We start from the raw sequence: 21832 nt of genomic DNA, 5'->3' as shown, positions 1-21832 counted from the left end.
GACTGTCAAGAATGGGGGATAGGAAGCCACTGTACTCATAGAAGTCAGGGCTCTAGTGGCATTTTTTAGAGAAGTCTGGGGTACGTTGGTAAAGAAAGGGTAGCATTGGGTTGTCAAGACCTAAAACGAACTGGAGTGAGGAAGAATATGAAGAAGGAATATATAACAAGAGAATGAAATCCATTCTGCCTTGTTCACAGTTTGTTCTAGGGCAGTAAAAGATTAAATATCTAAAATTTGCAGCTTTTCTTTTATGCTATTTGTGAAATATTGAACTTTCCTCCTAAATTATATGAATAGTGACATATTTAATCTAGTTCTTTCCTGAGTGGAGGAGGAACTTAGTACATTTTAAAGTAATATTCCTTTCTGCATTAATTTACATGTGTAGGTGCTAACTGATGTATGAAATAGTATCCTATTAGGACAAGGCAGTCATATAATGTCATCAGTTTCTGTCTTGTTCAGTTGTATTTGTTTTGATAGAGATGAAGAATGATAAAACAAAGCTTTTAAAATTAATAATTGGAAAAATGACTTTTACTATAAAAATTTAAAAGTAGAATTCATTTTATTACAGAGTACTGACTGAAGTCCCAGCTTTCTGCTTCTGATCCAGATCCCTGATAACATGCCTGGGAAAGCAACAGATGATGGACCAAGTACTTGGGTCCCTGCCGCTCATATGGGAGTTCTGGGTCGAGTTATAGGCTCCTGGCTTTTTCCTGGACCAACCTTGACCTTTGTGGCCATTTGGGAAGTGAACCAGCAGATGGAAAATTCTCTTTATTTTTTTCTCTCTTTCAAACAAATAAAATAAGTCAAAGATAATAAAAAGTGAAAATTGTTAGGAATAATGAGCAAAATATATTTTTTTTTCAAACATGACATTTGGATACTAGGTGATGCCAAGGGTGGCTGTAAAAACTAATGCATGTATAGTTATAAATGTGAGCTGAAAATAACCCCCATGTCATGTGAAATCTTAGAGAAATTATCCAAAAAGTTAAAGCATGAATAAAAATAATGCTTTTTATACCTTAAAAAAAATCCTTTGGGCCATACCTTTGTGTACTTGATTTAAAAATGTCTGGTTGGTAATTTTTGGGTGTAGATGAATTTGATTATGCTTGTCTTATGCTTTTTTTCCTTGAATCAAGTGGGAGATGACAAGTAATGCAAGTAATGTAAGATATAACTAATGAGAATGGCATTTTAATCTCTTCCAACTTAAAATGAAAAACACTGCCCTTCACAAATTTCCATATTTAGTTATGATGGATAGGTATGATTTAACACTGGTTCTGATTTTAAGAAGTTTTATTTATAGTAAATTCAGGTAACACTCTTTGAGACAGGTATGTAATATAAAGAAAAGTGTAAATGTGAGAAAACCTAATTTTTGAAAAATTATTTATTTTTATCTACTTGAAAATCATAGTCACAGAAAGACAAAATTATATATATGTGTGTGTGTCATCTATGTATATGTATATATATATATATATGACACACACACAGAGACATACAGAGATACATAGAGATATTTTCACCTGCCAGTTCACTCTTCAAATATCCTCAACAGCCAGAATTGGGCCAGGCCAAAACCAGGAACCAGGAACTCTTTCTGGGTCTTCTGGGTCTTCTACATGAGTGTCAGAGACCCAAATACTTGAGCCATTATCTGTTGCCTCCCTGGAAGCATTAGCAGGTTTCTGGATTAGAAGCAGATTAGCTAGAAATTGAACCAGCACTCTAATACAGAATGCAGGTATTCCAATATGCTTATTATTTGCATTAGTGGGAGTTGTATATACATGAAAGTAATTGTTCATACACAAAGACATTGAGACTGTGTTTGTCAGACAGAAAAATCTCACTGAAGTTAAATAGGCCAAATGAAAGTCTGGAATGTAGTATTTCTATCAACGCTTGGATGGATTTTGTACTGCCCTTCTTGTTTTAATATCTTGTCATGACTTTGCAGGAAAAAAATTTGAGGAATGAACTTTAAACTTTAATTGCTCTGTATATTTGAATTACTTATTAATATATTGATTTGATATATTGTTTAAGTATCCAGGAAACCCTTTTATGAATTGTGAGGTAGACAAATGTGTCTTTGATCTACTTTTCATTTATTGTATTTCAAAAGCTCTTCTCCTAATCTTAGCTAACTATTTTTTATACCAGTCTGGTAAACTTCAGTGCTCAGTTATCTGCAAAGCAAATTAAGGGTGACTGGATAAGAGAATAACACATAGATAGGTGTAATTTCCATGTTTAATCCATGGAGGTTCAGTGCAATATAAATAAAGGAGGAAAACAAAAAACAAAACTGGTTATGTGTGACCCCTGGTAATTTCTAATTTTATGAATCAAAGTATATTTAACAATTTTAATTTTTAAATGATAAAAGCATTATACTTTACGGTGTTACTTGTATTTTAATTAGAAAATGAATTTACTTCAAGCTAAAAATGCTAATCATTTTAAACCCAATTTCAGATTGCTCTATTATTTATGGCTCCAGAGAGGTTGATTTTTCTATTCTTGCTTCTGCTCACCTCATGGAGGTTTATTTCCTCATGTCTGTAGAAAGCATGTGTGCATTTGTATGTGAGTGGTTGAGGAAGGGAGTTGTCCATGTCAGGCTAGTTTTTCCTATTACTATAGTTACTTGAAGAAGGTATTAGTAACGGATTAACTTCAGAGTGAGAGGGCTGTGGAATGATAGGGACATTCTTGAGGGCATCACATGGACTTCTTACTCCATCTATACCCATGGCAGGTCCTGATACTTATTTTAAAATATTGTTTGTACGTTTGGAGTCTTTAGAACTGTGTTTTTAATTTTTCATTATAATGAAAGGCTTAATGCTCCACCAAAGATTTCAACAAATATAAAGTAAAAAGACCATAGTTCAGAAGGTATATAGTTAAAAAGTATGAACAATGATCAAATAAAAAGATGTTGAAGGTTGTTCATGGAGATTTTAAAATAGTCCCTTATAAAAAGGCAACTTTTCAGTGTAGTAAATTCAAAGTGTTGCATCAAAATTTTATAATGCTAGTTTTAGAAGCATTGTTTTCTTGAATGTTTTACAAGTCTCTTGGAAGATTCAGTTTCAATTGAAATCTAATCCATTACCAAATCCTGTTTATTCCACATCTGAAAAAAGATGTTCAATCCATTGACATCTGCTTGTTTTCACTGCTGCTGCTCTAGGCTAATCAGATTTCCTCCTGTGACCACTAGATCAATCCCTGCCCAGTCTGAGTGCCTTCACTTTTGCCTTTATTTTCCATCAAGTGCCAACTGAGCTCTTACAATGAAACCTCATTATGGCAGCCAAACATCAAGCATCAGGAATGGCGTCAATGGACATATTGCAGAAGCTCCACTCATTGGAAATTTATATTGTATTTCCTCCACTTAAAAACAATAAATTCTAACTTATTTTCTTATAAAGACAGATGGTACTCGAAATAACAGTTTTATCCTCATACCATAGACTATAATTAGACTCAAAATAGCTTTAATTATACCAGCTAGATACATTTTTTAAACTTAGTCTCAGCTGGTATACAAGAATAATCCATAATTGAGACTTTAAAAATTATGTCATGTCTACTGTATCCTAACCAAAAAACAAAATAAAAACTATATTTAGATTTTACTGAAAAGGTGTTATTTCTCTAAAGGGAAGCAGTTAGTATACACTTGATTTTTTTCCTACTAATTTATTTTTCTTCTGGAATTTGCTACAGATCTTCTATACAACTTTAGAATCCAAATAAACTGACTATTGTACATGAAATTGCTTCACGGAGAAAGGCTGAGAAATGACACTAATTCTGTGACTTTCTGTAAAATTGAATTATTTTTTTTCTGTAAAGAAGTAGAATGATAATTATCTTTTTTTTTTTTGTATTCAAGATCCGTTTTTAGTCACTAATTAACTCAACATCCATCAAATAGGAGTTGAATGCTTACTTTGCAAGCAATCTTCTAGTTTGGGGGATAAAATGCCTACCCTTATAGAACTTATTTTTTTTTAAACTTTTATTCAGCAAATATAAACCTCCAAAGCATAGTTCATGGACTACAATGGCTTTCCCCCCACACACCTCCCCACAACCCCCTGACCCCCTACCCCACTCCACCCATACCAAGACTCACCTTCAATCATCTCTATATTCAGAAGATCAATCCAGTACGTACCAAGTAAAGATTTCATCAGCTTGTACCCACACAGAAACACAAAGTGTAAAATACTGTTTCAGTACTAGTTATAGCATTACTTCACATTGGACAACACATTAAGGACAGAGATCCCACATAAGGAGTAAGTACACAGTGACTCCTGTTGTTGACTTAACAATTTAACACTTTTGTTTATGGCGTCAGTAATCTCCCTAGGCTCTAGTCATGAGTTGCCAAGGCTATGGAAGCCTTTAGGGTTCGCCGACTCTGATCTTATTTAGACAAGGTAATAGTCAAAGTGGAAGTTCTCTCCTCCTTTCAGAGAAAGGTACCTCCTCCTTTGATGGCCCCATTCTTTCCACTGGGATCTCACTCGCAGAAATCTTTCACTTAGGTCCTCTTTTTTTTCCATAGTGTCTTGGATTCCCATGCCTAAAATTCTCTCATGGGCTCTTCAGCCAGATCCGAATGTCTTAAGGGCTGATTCTGAGGCCAGAGTGCTCTTTAGGACATCTGCCATTCTATGATTCTACTGTGTGTCCCGCTTCCCATGTTGGGTCGTTCTCTCTCCCTTTTTTATTCTATCAGTTAGTATTAGCAGACACTAGCCTTGTTTGTGTGATCCCTTTGACTCTTAGACCTATCAGTGTGATCAATTGTGAACTGAAATTGATCACTTGGACTAGAGAGATGGCATTGGTACATGCCACCTTGATGGGATTGTATTGGAAATCCCCTGGCACATTTCTAACTCTACCATTAGGGGCAAGTCTGATTGAGCATGTCCCAAATTGTAGGTAGAATGATAATTATCTTTTTGTAATTTGACCAATTCTATTGAATATATGGTCCTATAAAAATAATTTTCTGTTTGACTCATTTTCTCTGTAATGAAATAAACAAGATGAGAAATTCATAATAAGAATTGACTTGTATTAACCCTGTAATGCCTCTATCATGGTATCAAATTGTTTTACCTTTATAAACAATTTAATGGTAGTTAATAACTGAAATCACCATCTAAAGTGTTTTACTAGAAAACCAGTATTCTGACATAGATTTTATGTAAGCAGTGATACATACACATAGAAGGAGTATAAAAAATAAGAAAAGCCAGGGAGATAAGACTAAGTTTGATGTGGAGTAGGTAACTCCTCTATTATTTCTTTTATCATTAGATTTCAAGCTTTCTCCTATCATGAAATTTAATTCACCAATACAGTAGTTGAACATTATTTATACTTTGATAGTTGAGTATTGCAGTTTTTGTAAAATATTTTCAGGTGATTTCAATATCTTCCATGGTCCTAGTCTATGAAATCCTTGTCCTCCTCTCCTGTCTGACTCATTCCTTCACTTTTTTTTTTAAGATTTACTTTATTTATTTGAAAGACAGAGTTATAGTGAGAGGTAGAGACAGAGAGAGAGGTCTTTCATCTGCTGGTTCACTTCCCAGATGGCCACAACGGCCGGAGCTGTGTCGATCTGAAGCTACGATCCAGGAGCTTCTTCCAGGTCACCCATGTGGTTGCAGGGGCCCAAGGACTTGGGCCATCCTCTACTGCTGTCCCAGGCCATAGCAGAGAGCTGGATCGGAAGAGGAGAAGCCAGGACATGAACCTGTGCCCATATGGGATGTCGGCGCTTCAGGCCAGGGCTTTAACCCCCTGTGCCACAGCGCCAGCCCCAGTCCTTTTCTTCTAATGTCACAACTCTGAGCTTATCATCAGTAGCTTCAGCCCATCTTGGATCTCAATTTTAAGGATAAAATTCTATAACTACTATATATTTTTAGCTCATTTCCTCCACCATATCAGTTTCCAAAATTTTCTAACTCATAAGGATCTGCAGTCGCCTTATTTTTATGACAACTGTTTTCTCACATTTCTCTCTTGTGCTCCATTTTCAGTTATCCAATTTAGATTTTATGTTTCAACTGCTCATTTGTAGATTCTACTGCTTACTTCCTTGTCCATTTCTCACTCTTCTCATGTTCAGTTGGTAAAAATCCCAGACTTGATGAAATTCCATGCTCAAGTTACCATCTGTGTGTACCTATGCAAATGAATATGTCCCAAAAACATGAAAGCTATCAAAACTCATTCTGAATTCACAATTACTAACCTGAATGTATCCTTAGTGTTAGTAGGTAATCCTATTCCATGGATATAGTCCATTTGCCCTGACAATCTTGTAGATGACTTCTAAACTGCTCCGGACACTACCACCCTATCATCCTCACTCTCGACTGACAACTTCTCTTCACATCTTATTGAGGAAATTGAAACAATCAGAATAAAAATTACAAAAACTATCACCATGACAATAACTCATCACATAGATTTTTATGCATATACTTTGTTATCCTGTTTTCCTTAGTGCTGATTGTGCTCTGATTAAAGGCTAATCTCTCTGCTGTGCACTAGATTTTGTCTTTTGTTGCCAACTCAAGGGCGTTGCTCAGACACTCTCTCTACTTTCAACATAAACTTTTCTATTGCTATTAGGTCATTCACACCAAAAGTTAAATATGCTATAAATTTTCTCATCATATACCACTGTGTTGGGACCAAACATCTAATTTTCTGTTCTCCTTTACAGTAAAGCTCTTTAAGATATTTATGCATCCTGTGTCTAAGTTCTTTTCTCACTTAAAACTTATATTCAAATTTATTGATCAATAATGTATAAATATATTTTTATTTCTTGAACTAGTTAATTTTTATCTAATTTTACAATTTAATAGATTGAAAATATTTTTGCTTTCTGTTGTCTTAAAAACATTGCTACTGGGGCCAGCGATGTGGCACAGTGGGTTAACCCCTGGCCTGAAGCGCCAGCATTCCTTATGGGTGCCGGTTCTAGTCCCGGCTACTCCTCTTCCGATCCAGCTCTCTGCTTAGGCCTGGGATAGCAGTAGAATATGGCCTAAATGCTTGGGCCCCTGCATCTGCATGGGAGATCCGGAAGAAGCTCCTGGCTCCTGGCTTCAGATCAGCACAGCTCTGGCTGTTGCGGCCAATTGGGGAGTAAACCAGCAGATGGAAGACCTCTCTCTCTCTCTCTCTCTGCCTCTCCTCTCTCTGTGTAACTCTTTCAAAATAAATAAATAAATAAATAAATAAGTAAATAAATAAAACCATTGATACTAAATAAAGTTGCCCTTTACTAAATTATCAATAAAAACATAGTTAAATGTGTTATTTCACCTTTTTAAAATTTATGAGCTTTTTTGGAGCTTATTTTGTAACTATCTTTGTGACCAGGAATATTACCATTTTATCTCAGAGTTGATGATATTTAATAAGCCAAGCTATTAGAAATACTTTCTGGAGTGGCTTAAGATAAGTTGTTTTAAGTAGAATCATACCCAATTGTTTTTCCTATCAGAAAATTGCAGTGCTTTTCTTTCTTGATCTGTCACTAACCAGGCTTCCTTTTAAATTCCCCTCTCCAGTGAAAGTCTTGTTGTTGAGGTCTCCATGTTGCTAAATCCATGTTGATTCTCAGATCTAGAGATTATCACTTTATTCTTGAAACAACATCCCACTGACTCCCAAGACTCTTGCACAGAAATCACACAGTTTGGTCCTTCTTCACTGGTCATTCCTTCTCATTCTCACTAAGTGATTAGTTTTCATATTCCACACTTAGAAATGCTGGTGTACCTTGGAGTTAAGGCCTTTGCCTGTTAACACCTAAAAATTTGTATCTTCAATGCAGATTGCTCTCCTAAACTCTGAATTCAAATGCTTACTGGGCATTTCCACTTAGATGTCTGCTAGGCATCTCAAACTTACCGTTTCCAAAACTAAACCTTTTTCCCCCTAAGTTTATTTGGAGAGAGAGAGAGAGAGAGAGAGAGAGAGAGAGAGAGAGAGAGAGAGAAATTTCTCCCACCTGCTGGTTAATTCTATGAATGGCCCTAAAAGCTGAGGTCAGGCCCAGTTGAAGCTACAGGCTGTCAGCATTATCTGGGTTTACCATGTGGGTGGTGGGGACCTAACTAGGTTGAGCTATCACCTTCTGCCTCCTTGTGTGTACATAGACAGGAAGCTGTAATTGGAAGTGGAGGTTGAACTTGAATCCAGGCGCTACAATATAGGGCGCAGCATTCTTTGTATTGTCCTGTTGTGCCCAATGCCCACCCTCAATACTGAACCTCTAACATCTCACCTCTAAACATTCTGCAAAGGCTTTCCAATATTAGTAAATGGAAAATCCTTCTGTCTAGTTTTTCAGACAAAAAGTGCTAGAGATATATTGATTTCTCTAAATATCATCCCGCAATTAGATCTGTCAGCAAATCATGTAAGATGTACATTGCATTGTGGCATCACAGGTAAAGCTGCCACCTATGCTGGCATTCCTTATGGGTGCTGATTAAAGTCCTAACAGCTCCACTGCTGATCCATCTCTCTGCTAATGTGCTTGGAAAAGCAGAGATAGTATGAGTCCTTGGGACCTGCCACTCATAGGAGACACTCTGAAGAAGCTCCTGGATCCTGGCTCTGGCCTGGCTCAGCCCTGGCTGTTGTAGCCATTTTTGGGGTTGGACCAGCAAATGGAAGATCTCTCTTCCTCTTTGTATCCCTCTCTCTCTCTCTGTAACTCTGCTTTCAAATAAGAAATCTTTTATTTATTTTTTAAAACATGAACCTCACATCTTCATTGTTCTCTCCCTGTTCAAGGTAATATCATTGCTGGCCTGTGATACTATGTATCATATTCTCTAGTCTTCTAATTGGTTGCTTTGCTTTGTGCCCTCTGCTCTTGACTATATTCTTTTCTCATCACAACATCAAGTACTCATAATGGCTTCTCATCAGCTCTCTGACATTACCTCTTTTTAACCTCCCCATCCCTCACTTAACTGCAGCTACACTGACTTGGAACATCTCAGGCAAGCTTCCTCCTCATGAATGTTGTTCTTGCTATTCCTTCTACCCAAAATACTCTTCCTCCACATCATGCTTTGCCTTAGCAGTTTTACCCATAGCTTCATCTCTGCTGATATGTCACTTTCTCAGTGAGGCTAATCTTGGCCACCTGCCCTCCCCGCAGTGCTGTAAAGAACACTCATTATAGAAGGAATAAAATACATATTTTAGGAAGAGTTTCTTAAAATTGTGAAAATAAACTTGATTTTTTTAATGTTTGTGATCACTGGCTATCTGAAAAAATGTGCTTATAAATGGAGCTATTGTTTCTCAGTACAGTTGGATAGAGGAAATGTCATGCTTTTATTCTACTTATACAATGCATGCAAATACATTAATGCAAAAGTAGTTGATTACAGTATATTAATAAACAAGTTATATCAATTTAAGGACCAATTTTGGACTTAACCACTTCATTAAAGATCTGCGTAAATGTGTTTGTATAATGTTGGCAGACCAGCCCATAAACATTTCATCAATATAGATAGTTTTTTAAAAATATAATCTGCTTTATTTTTCAAGATCTCTTTTTAAAAATATTTTTATTAGAGAGAGATAGACAGACAAGGAGGAAGATATCTTTTATTCATTGGTTCACTCTTCAAATACTCAACAGCCATCACAGAGCCAGGTTGTAGCCAAGAACCCAGAACTCAATCTTGGTCTCCCACATGGGTGGCAGGGACCCAAAAATTTGAGTCATCTCCTGTTACTTCCTAGATTATACATTAGCAGGAAGATGGAATCCAAAGTGGAGCCAGGACTTGAAGCCAGGAATGTGGACATTCCAAGTGGGATCTTAACCTCTGCTCCAAAGGTTTAGACTCTAAAAACTTCAAGACTTCTTTATAGCCTGTGTCTCATACACTGTTTAGTACACCAGGGGATCTTTGTTCATTGCTCTAGATAAGAGAGTACTGAGGAAGATGATGGGAAAAAGGAAAAACTGGGGGATATTTTTGATTTGGCAAGAAAGTCAAAGGAAACGTGATGAAGTCTTTGACTAAGTCTGGGGGATCCTGAGGAAGGAGCCACACTGACTGCCTTCTTCCACTAAATGAATCCCAGGTAAGGAGCAATAGAAACCTCAAGTAGAAAAGAATTAGAGCTTATGTCCATGGAAAGGCTCAGGACACTGGCTTTTAAGGACCTTTTAGCAGACTGCCCTCATGCTGACTCTAAAACCTTCCTGTGGCTCAGTATGAGCTGCTGTGACTGAGTAAGTCCTCAGACACTGGAGAAGGTTGCTGGACAGGACTTTGTGATGAGAGTCATATTTTACAGAATTGTATCCTTAGTAGACTTTCAAGGATCAGACCAGATATCATGGGTACTAACCTGGACACCAAGGAGCACCCTTGAACCTTGTGCTTTAACACTGCATTGGACCCTTGACATTTAGACTCAAACCTGAGTAAAAATAGCTGGAGATGGAAGGAATTTAAAAATTAAATTTTCATAGAAAAATAAAGGATTATTTTCTCACATGACTATATTTGTGAATGAAACTTTATAGTTGCTTCACATGTATCTTTCTTGACATACTGAAAGTTTTAGCTACTAAAATCACATGAAATAATTGCCTATTTAGGTGAATTCCAGGGGTCACTTGGTTGTAATATGGCTGGACTTTATGAAGCTCTGATTGGCAGAAGTATTTTCTGCAGGTACTCCAGAAGTGAGATTGCCTTAAGCTTGGGGATCTTTGAGATCTACACAAAAGAAGAATCTAGATACTCTCCATTATATTAAAAATATCATAAGTAAATAAGTTCCCATCTGTTGAACCTAGTAATTAATAAATAAAATCCACACTCAGAGATTTTCAGACTTCCAGACCCAACACTGAGTAATTCCCAAGTTCGTGGTGAATTGCCTCCTCCCCTCAAAGTTTATGGGTTTATTCTGGAACACAGCTCTCCAGACACCAGAACAGGCCAGATGTCAGGCTGCCAACAAAGCAATATGGGGCGTGATTGAGAGCACTTTTTAGACTCAGAACCACAGATTTCTAGAGCTGAAGGTTAGTTTTTCCTGCATCTAAATACTGTTTCCCTGCTGATCTTGGTGATTAATGAAAGAGAAGAGGAAAGGTGATGTTTAAACTCCTGGACAAAGTGTGGTTGGACATAGATGCCCAAATGTGGGTGCCATAAATCTAATACAGAATTGGAACATAAACTCTAAATATGTGAATTATTTAATTTTAGTCTTAAACACCCTATAAAAATAACAGCATGGTATTCTATATTTTATTAGCTTATAGTCTGTGAAATATATATTAAATCTCTAAGTTGTGTGGAAGTATTTTAGAACAAATTTCAGTAAAGAAGGTAGAATTTAATATGAGCATTTATAGACAGACTGCATATAGAAGGAACAAAATTTTAAGATTCATTTGCTTTTAAGTGTAGAAGGCTGAAAGTTAAAACTGAATAAATATCAAAATGTTTTATCAAGTGTGAACGTGGACTGTGGTAGAAAATATATTGTCATATGTATTCAGAATAGTTTTTCCTACTCAAGTCTGAATTTTGACCTCTGAGTGTGAATATTGGAACTCTGTGTTATGCTCTTATTTCTGAAACATTGTAACTAGCAACAGAATTTATCAGACCATAAATAACTTGAAGAACATTATTCATTAGGGATACATAATTATTTCTTCGCATAGAACTGAATACTACAGATGTTATTTTTAACTAGTTAGCAACAGAAAATGATCATATGAGGAGTCTTCAAAAAGTTCAAGGAAAATACACATTCTGAGCAGCCTATGTATGTGATTTCAAATTTTTGCACCAAAATACTTATATTTTAATTCCATTTTCACAAAAATTTTGGAGTATCATTTTATTTTTTGAAGAAAGAACATTTTGCTTCATTGATATGAGTGATAAGGCATCTAAATTGCCTGGAAAAAACTTGGAATCTGTCATAGAATGTTTTCTCTGATCATCCTCTGCCCAGAAATTTCCCCATAAAATACAGAATGGAGCTTTAAATTCATCTTCACAATCTTGTATGCTTCTCGTTATTCACAGACTTCTCTCCATCAAGGTCAGCCTCATGGGTGAGTTACTATGCAGTTGTGTTGAGTCCTACACTTAGAAGGGCCTCTTCCTTGGCTTAATGCTCTTTCACCGTCATGAATGTTTTAATAATTTTGAATAAAATGCTCCATATTTTCATTTTGTAGTGGGTCCTGCAAATTATATGGTAAGCCTTACTCATCTGTCCCAGGAAGATTTTGTTCTTTCTTCCTGTTATGCTTTTTTTCCCCCCAAGCTTTGTGAATTATGATACTGGATTATACTCTGTGTTGACTCTCATCTACCTAGTTTACTAGATGGCTTTAATTGGTACACAAATTTCTTTTTTTAAAGATTTATTTATTTATTTGAAAGAGTTACACAGATAGAGGAGAGGAAGAGAGAGAGAGGGAGAGAGAGAGGGAGAGAGAGAGAGAAAGAAGTCTTCCATCTGATGGTTCACTCCCCAACTGGCCGCAACGGCCAGAGCTGTGCCGATACAAAGCCAGGAGTCAGGAGTTTCTTCCGGGTCTCCCACATGGGTACAAATCCTTGGGCCATTTTCTACTGCTTTCCGTGGCCACAGCAGAGAGCTGGATCGGAAATGGAGCAGCCGGGCCTAGAACCGGCACCCATATGGGATGCCGGTGCTTCAGGCCAGGGTGTTAACCTGCTGTGCCACAGCACCGGCCCCACAAACAAATTTCTTTTCCCAACCAGTTAACCCATCTCCTAGCTGATGTGAGTGTTGGCTGCTCATGGCCTACAGTTGATATTCTCCAGAGAATTATTTTCTTACAGAGACAGAAACAACAGATCCCTTGCCTCAAATTGGGACCACTTTGTGGCACTATGCCTGTTCCTAAATACCTTGTGGGTCTCCTTTGGGATCAGACGAAGTCTGAGTTCACACTCTTGCCATACTTATCCTCTGACTTACCCCACTCCTCTCACTGCTTTTCCCTTTTAAGTATCCCAGTCGACTCCCAGGCTCTGTTTCTGGTTTGTCCTATGTAAGCCAACCATGAATTAGCATAGGGTCCGTGTTTTACTCATCTCTGCGCCTCTACTATTGCCAATGGCCTGAATCCTTGAGCCCCCTTAAAAATCCTATGTTGAAATCCTAAACCCCAAGGAGGTGGTATTAGGAAGTAGGATCTTTGGAAATTGATTAGGAGTTGAAGGCTCTTACTTCCAGGATGGAATTACTGCCCTTGTTAAAGAGACCTCAAGAGATCTCTGCCACTTCCATCATGGGAGGTCATTGTAAAAAAGGCACCAGTTATGAATTAGAGAGTGGGCCTTCATCGGGCACCAAATCTGCTGACACCTAGATCTTGGACTTCTCATTCTCCAGACCCATGAGAAATAAGTGACTTTGTTGTAAGTTACTCAGTTTATGGAAAGGATTGGTGGAATAAAAGGAAATTAAAAACCAGAAGCAAAACTGAACTAAAAATGAAAATCCAGCATTAAAATATGTGGAATACTATGAAAAAAAGCAAAAGAGGCAATTTAGAAAACTAAATGCTTCCACTGGAAATAAGGTGAGATATTAAGTAAATAACATAAGCTTCTACTTCAGAATGCAGAAAAATAACAGCAAGAGAAACCCAAAGCAAGATAAGGGAATAATAATGCTATGAGCAGAAATTAAAGAAATAGAAATCAAGAAAATAAATTATGAAATAAATAAGTTAATACGATCATAAATTATGAAAATAAAAAGCAATAGAGAAAAATAATCAAAAATCCATAAAAATAAGCTTATAGCAAGATTAACAAAAATTAAAATATAGAAAACACAAATAGATGATATCAGGAATGAAATAAGGGATATCACTCCAGATCCTATAACTAATAAATGTTAAGTAAACCAGTATTATAATTTTATATTCAAATTTCATGATGCAGAATAAAGGGACCAATTCCTTGAAAGCCACAAACTACAAAACTCAGGATAAACTAGATAATCTGAATAACCCTATAATTATTAAGGAAATTGAATTCATAATTTAGTACTTCTGTGAAAGACATCTCCAGATCCAGAAAGTTACAGTGGAAAATTGTAATATACATTACACTTGATCTTAGCCAAAAGGCCAAGAAGCAATGAATTATAATATATGTTTAAAGAAAAGTTAATGTAAATTTCACACAATCTCATTCAGGAAATAAATGTGGTAGGAATACTTCTCAACGTATTTTAAAATACCAATTTTACCCTAACACCAAAATCAGACAAAAATAGTACAAATAAAGAAGACTACAGACCAATCTCTTTCATGAACTTAGACACAAAGTTCTTCAACAAAAGATTAGTAAACTAAAGGCCGGTGTTATGGCACAGTGACTTGGGCTACTGCCTGGGACACTTTCATCCGGTATGTGTTGCAGTTCAAGTCCTGGCAGCTCCACTTCTCATCCAACTCCCAGCTATGGTGCCTGGGAAAGCAGTGGAAGATGGTCCAAGTGCACGGGCCTCTTGCACCCATGTGGGAGGCTTGGATGGAGTTTCAGACTCCAGGCTTCAACGAACCACTCTTGGCTGTTGGTAGCCATTGGGGAATGAACCAGCAAATGGAAGCTCTGTCTCCCCCTGCCTGTGTAATTCTGCCTTTCAAATAAATAAATAAACTTCAAAAAGATTAGTAAAATAAATGAAATAGTATATGAAATGAGTTATATACCTTGATCAAGTAGTATTTATTGTAGGTATGCAAAGTCTCATTCAGTACTCAAAATCAGTCAGTGTAATCAACCATATCAACAAGCTAAAAAAGAAAATATCATTGCCAAAGAAAAAGCATTTGACAAAACTCAGTGCCTTTCTATGTTAAAAATTCGCAGCAAGTTAAGAATAGAGGAGAATCATCTCAGCTTGAAGAAGAGAACCTACCAAAAATAATTAGCAAAACTCATACATAATGGTGGAATAATGAAGGCTTTTCCCGTGAGTGGGGAGGGAGGGAGCATTTTTGAATCAAAGGAAACAAGATAAGGATGTCCACTTTCTTTTTTTATTTTTATTTTTAAAATTTTATTTAGGATATATAAGTTTTATGTATTTCCTATATACAAATTTAGGAACATAGTGATACTTCCCGACCCATCCTCCCTTCTGCCCATTCTCCTACCCTTCTTCCTCCTTCCCCTCCTATTCCCATTATTAATTTTTACAAAGATTTATTGTCAGTATACTTTAGACTCATAAGGACAACCCTAGACCAAGAGTTCATCAAATAGTATGAAGAAAAAAAAGCACTGTTCCTCAACAGTAGAGACAAGGGTTGTAAATAATCATCAAATCTCAAAATGTCCATTTCACTCCAGTATGTTACATTGTACTCTATTAGTTACTCCAGCTGAGGGAAGATACGATATCTGCCTTTTTGGGACTGGCTTTTTTTCACTAAGTACAATGGTTTCCAGTTGCATCCATTTTTTTTGTTAAACATTCCATTTTTTTTTTTTACAGCTGAATAGTTCTCTCTAGTGCAAATATCCACTCTAATTTCTTTATCTAGTCATCATTTGATGGCATCTGGGTTGATTCCATACCTTAGCTGTTGTGAATTGAGCTGCATTGAACATAGGGGGTAGAGATCACTCTTCCATATGTTGATGTCTTCTCCTTTGGGTAAATTCCCAGGAGGGGGATGGCTGGGTCATATGGTAGGTCTATATTCAGATTTCTGAGGTATGTCCATGCTGTCTTTCACAGTGGCTGCAACATTCCCACCAGCAGTGGATTAGGGTATGTTTTCCCCACATCCTTGCCAGCATTTTCCATTTGTTGATTGCTGTATGAAAGCCATTCTAACTAAACCTCATTGTGGTTTTGATTTGCTTTTTCCTGATGGTTAGTGATTCTGAGCATTTTTTCAAGTGTCTGTTGACCATTCGAATTTCCTCTCCTGAGAAATGCCTGTTGAAGCCTTTGCCCATTTCTTAACTAGATTTTTGTTTTGTTGTTGTTGTTGTTGAGTTTCTCGAGTTTTTTATAGAATCTGTATATTAATTCTTTATCTGTTACATAGTTTACAGATATTTTCTCCCATTTTGTCAGTTACCTCTTCACTTTGCTGAGTGTTTTTTTTTTTAATATTTTTATTTGAAAGGCAGAGTTACACAGCCAGATCTTCCATCAACTGATTCACTTCCCAAATGGATGCAAAGGCTGGAGCTGGGCCAATCCGCAGCCAGGAGTCGGGAATTTCCTCCTGGTCTGCCATGTAGGTGCTGGACCCAAGCACTTGGACCATTTTCTACTGCTTTCCCAGGCCATAGCGGAGAGCTGGATAAGAAGTGGAGCAGCCAGGTCTTGAACCGGTGCCCATATGGGATGCCAGCACTGCAGGAGGCAGCTTTACCTGCTACACCACAGCACTGGCGCCCTGAATGTTTCTTTTGCAGTGCAGAAGCTTCTCAGTTTGATGTAATCCCATTTGTTAATTTTGGCTTTGATTGCCTGTGCTTCAGGGATCTTTTCCAAGAAGTCTTTGCCTTTGCCAATGTCTTGTAGAGTTCTCGTACTGTTTTCTAGTAACTTGGTGGTATCAGGTTGTAGATTTAGATCCTTGATCCATTTTGAGTGGATTTTTGTGTAAGCTGTAAGGTGGGGGCCATTATTTTATACTTCTGCATGTGGAGATTCAGTTTTCCCAGCACTATTTGTTGAAGAGACTATCCTTGCTCCAGGGATTGATTTTAGCTCCTTTGTCAAATATAAGTTGGTTTTTCCTGTGTGGATTGATTTCTGGAGTTTATACTGTTCCATTGGTCTACAAGTCTGTTTTTCTACCATTACAAGGCTATTTGATTATAACTGTCCTGTAGTATGACTTGAAATATGGTATTATGATGTCTCCAACTTTGTTTTTGTTGTATAAGATTGCTTTAGCTATTCAGGATCACTTGTGTTTTCATATGAATTTTGGCACCTTTTTTCCTAGATCTACATAGAATGTCATTGGTATTTTAATTGGAATTGTATTGAAACTGTAAATTGCTTTTGGTAGTGTGGACATTTTGATGATACTGATTCTTCCAATCTATGAACATGGAAGATTTTTCTGTTCTTTTTTTTTTGTCTTCTATTTTTCTTTAATGCTTTGTAATTTTCATCATAGAGATCTTTCACATCTTTGGTTAAATTTATTCCAGGGTATTTAATTTTTTGCAGCTTTTGTGAATGGGATTGATCTTAAAAATTCTTTCTCAGTGTTGGCATTTTCTGTGTATACAAAGGCTATTGATTTTTGTGTGTTAATTTTATATCCTGCCACTGTACCAAACTGCCCTGCAGCCAGCATATTATTGAAATAGGGAAAGTTGGAAGCATTCACAGTAAGATCTGGAACAAGACAAGAAAGCACACTCTTATCATTGCTTCTCAGTCCTGGAAGTTTTAGCCAGAGCCATTAGGCAAGAAAAGGAAATCAAAGGGATACAAATTGGAAAGGAAGAAGTCAGACTATTCCTGTTTGCACATGACATCATTCTATATATAGGAGATCCAAAAGACTTCACTGAGAGACTATTGGAACTCATAAAAAAGATGTCCACTTTCATTACTCTTATTCAATATAGTACTACAAGTTTTAGTCTCTGCAATAAGACAAGACAAAGAAATAAAAGAAGCTTAGATTGAAATGGAAAAAATATTTGCAGGTGTTATGATACTCTCCATAGAAAATTCCAAGAAATCTACCCAGTATTCCTCCTCAAACTAACAAATGAATTAAAACTTTTAAAAAAGATTTATTTATTTATTTGAAAGGCAGAGTTAGAGCAAGAAGCGAAGAGAGAGAGAGAGAGAGAGAGAGAGAGAGAGATTGAGAGATTGAGATTCTTCATCCACTGGTTTACTCCACAAATGGCCACGTTGGCTGTGGCTGGACCAGACTGAAGCTAGGAGCCAGGAGCTTCACCCTGGTCTTCCACATGGGTGGCAGGTGCCCAAGGATTTGGCCCACCTTTTCCTGCTTTCCCCGGGGCATTTACAGAGATAGACCAGAAGTAGAGCAGCTGGGACTGGAACCCTGGTGCATATAGGATGCTGGCACTTCAGGCAGTGGTTTAACCTGCTGCACCACAATTATGGCCCCGAATTCAAACTTCTAAGTGATACTAATTAGTGTATTCTTAAACTAATAAGGTTGCATGATACACTCTCAACACACACACACACAAAATAATTCCACTTCGTATCCTAACATTAGGCATGTGGAAATGAACAAATTAGAAGCATAATACCACTTATTATATATATCCCCGCCTCCTTAAAAAAAGAAATATTTGGTTTACACTTAGCAAGCATGTAGGAATTTTATGCCAGGAAATTAAAACAATCTCAATGAAATAAATCAAACATATAAATAAAATGAAAAATATGATTGTCTTCATGGACTGAGAAGCTCAACAGAACAAAGATGACAGCTTTTCCAAATGAGCTATTGGTTTATTGAAATGTCTATCAAAATCCCACCAAGATCTTTTGTAGATACAGACAAACTTATTCTAAAAGTTGAATGTAAGGTATTAACTGAAGAGAAAACTAAACCAACCTTGACAAAGAAAAAAAACATGGAAGGAATCACTCTGCCCCTCTTCCCACTATTTTTTTTTTTTTTGACAGGCAGAGTGGACAGAGAGAGAGACAGAGAGAAAGGTTTTCCTTTTGCCGTTGGTTCACCCTCCAATGGCCGCCGCGGTAGGCGCGCTGCGGCCAGCGCACCACGCTGATCCGATGGCAGGAGCCAGGTGCTTATCCTGGTCTCCCACGGGGTGCAGGACCCAAGCACTTGGGCCATTCTCCACTGCACTCCCTGGCCACAGCAGAGAGCTGGCCTGGAAGAGGGGCAACCGGGACAGAATCGGTGCCCCGACCGGGACTAGAACCTGGTGTGCCGGCGCCGCAAGGCGGAGGATTAGCCTAGTGAGCCGCGGCGCCGGCCCTCTTCCCACTATTAAGCTTTGCAGTACTACATAGAAACACTAATTTAGTGTTAGTAGAGCAACATACTGATAAGTGGAACAGAAATAACCGAGAAATAGACTCATACAAATATGCTCAACTAACTTTTGATGCAGGTGCAAAAACAGTTCAATGGTGAATTGATAGCTGTTTCAACAAGTGGTGTTGGGGCAATTGGACATCCACAGGCCAAAATAATAAAAATCTCAACCTGAATAAACCTCATAACTTTACCCAAATGTGAAATCAAAATGAGTAATAGAGTTAAATGTAAAACTAACATTTTTAGGTAAAAATTTTGGGAAAGTTTTAATCTAGAAGTAATAAAAAAAAGTTCTTAGATATGACAGTAAAAGCTTTATCCATAAAATGGAAGTTGATAAATTGAACTTCATAAAAGTTAAAAACTTATGCCATGTGAATGCCGGTGAGTAGAAGACTGGAGGGAAATATTTGCAAACTACATATCCAACAAAACATTGGTATGTAAATCGTATGAAGAACTCTCAAAAGTTAAAAATGAAAACATGTTTAAAGAAAATTAAATAAAACATAGAAGATATGAAAACAGATTTCAACAAATAGGATAGATAGGTGGAAAACAAGCACAAGGAAATATATTCTTCATTGGCCTTTAGAGAAATGTAAATTGAAATCACAATGAATTATCAATCTTTAACTGTCACAATGGCAAATACAAAAGATGGTGAGAACACCAAATGCAGGCAAGGATGTGAAGAAATTTGATCACTCAGATATTGTTGGTGAGAATGTAAAATGGTACAGCTATCCTAGGACACAGTTGGGCATTTTCTTATAAAACTTAATATGCAATTATCATACACCCTAAGAATTATACTTTGGCATTTATCCCAGAGAAGTAAAAATTTATGTTCATGTAAACACCTGTAGAATAATATGCATAGAAAATTTTTTCGTATTAGCCAAAAACTGAAATTTGCATAGTTGTGCTGAAACGGAGTTAAACAAATTTTATATATATATATATATATATATATATATATACACTCTATATATATTTATATATACATATGTATATATATGTATATAGGTGTGTGTATATATACAGACACACATTATGTATATATACATGTATATGTATATATAATGAAATACTTATCAAGTATAAAGCAATGGCCTATTGAGACACTCAGGTTGGATGAATCTTCTGGAGATTTTCTTAAGAAATTTCAACAATGGAAGTTGTTTACATACTTTGTCAATTATAAAGCATTTCTGAAATGACAAACTTTTGGAAACAGTACTCATTAATGGACTCTGGGGGATAGAGACAAAGGAAGAGTTGGAGGTGAGAGGAAGGTAAGTGTGGTTTCAGAAGGGCAACAGGAACACTTTCAATGATGATGATGAAAATATTTAGTGTCATGAGGGTGGTGCATAGAGGAACCTACGTAGCTAGTAAAATTGTGTTGAATTAAATAAGCACATGAATGACTACAAGTAAGACTAGTGGAACCTGAATACTATTGGTTGATTTTACCAATGTTAATATTCTGCTTTGATATTTTATTACAGTTATATACAATTTACTACCACTGAGGGAATCTGGATGGAAGTGTACACGAGATCTCTATTTTTTTAAACTTCATGTTAATCCATAATTTTCCCAATGAATAGCTTAATAGGAAGTTGTCTCATTTATAGCCAGAAGAAATTCACTGAATAATACGTCTAAATTTAAATATTTTAAATAATTTTTGTCTAGTTTTATTTGATTATAAGAAATTACTAACATACAATTTAATAATTGTCCCCAAAGTTTATTTTCTCATTTGAGAATTGTATGCTGATACCTCATTATAAGATATTACTTGATGTACATCTGGCTCTAAGATATAGAATATATTGATAGTTTAATAATCATAAATTTATGTGAAGATATGGAGCTGGTGAATGGAGGGGTGGGAGGGAGAGAGAGAGCAAGAGAGAGATAGACAGGTGGGCATCCATCTTGTATCTTCTGGTTCACACCTTCCCCCCAGATGCCCCCAACATCCATGGTTGGGCTAGTTGAAAACTGGTAGCTGCAATCTGTATCTCTTAACATTGGTGGCAGGGACCCAAATAACATGATCCATTGCTTATTGTCTCTCTAAGTGTACATTAGCATGAAGCTGGAATTCAAAGTGGAGCCAGGATTTGAGGCAGGTATTCTAGCAAACACCAAACGTTCATCCCTGAATAATTCTTATGAGTATGATTGTCTAACTTTTAAAGTTCCTGTTTTTTTTTGTAGAAGCAATATTATATGGTGCTTAAAAGCATGGATACCCATTTTACAAGGAGATTTAAAAAATGTCATGGTAGAATAGTATTAAATTATATGCTTATTTTGGTGTGCAAAGTTTTTTGAAACCTGTATATTGTTTTTCCCTGATATACATTTTCATGATCTTCAAGCCCCCTCATGTATATAGGTAACTATAAAAAGAGAGAAGGAAGGAGGGTGGGAAGGAGGGAAACAGGGAGGGATGTTAGATCATTATGTTCTTAGAATTGTATCTACAAATCACACTGAATTTGTTAAAAACTAATTACAAGGTTTTTTTTTTTAACTTTTATTTAATGAATATAAATTTCCAGTGTACAGCTTATGGATTACAATGGCTTCCCCCTCCCATAACTTTCTTCC

The 21832-nt window shown here is 36.6% G+C and overlaps 1 protein-coding gene and 1 pseudogene across 1 annotated transcript in view; one reads left to right on the top strand and one right to left on the bottom strand.

The window, feature by feature from the left end:
* Positions 1–21832, top strand: part of CFAP299 (cilia and flagella associated protein 299) — a 662045-nt gene that overhangs the window by 192133 nt on the left and 448080 nt on the right. The gene's annotated exons all lie outside the window — the stretch shown is intronic.
* On the bottom strand, positions 14160–14293 carry LOC133766163 (U2 spliceosomal RNA; annotated as a pseudogene).

This window comes from Lepus europaeus, chromosome 8 (genome assembly GCF_033115175.1).
Source record: "Lepus europaeus isolate LE1 chromosome 8, mLepTim1.pri, whole genome shotgun sequence".
In the NCBI taxonomy this organism is placed as follows: Eukaryota; Metazoa; Chordata; class Mammalia; order Lagomorpha; family Leporidae; genus Lepus; species Lepus europaeus.
The sequence above is the reverse complement of the archived record's forward strand: the minus strand, read 5'-3'. Positions and strand labels throughout refer to the sequence as shown.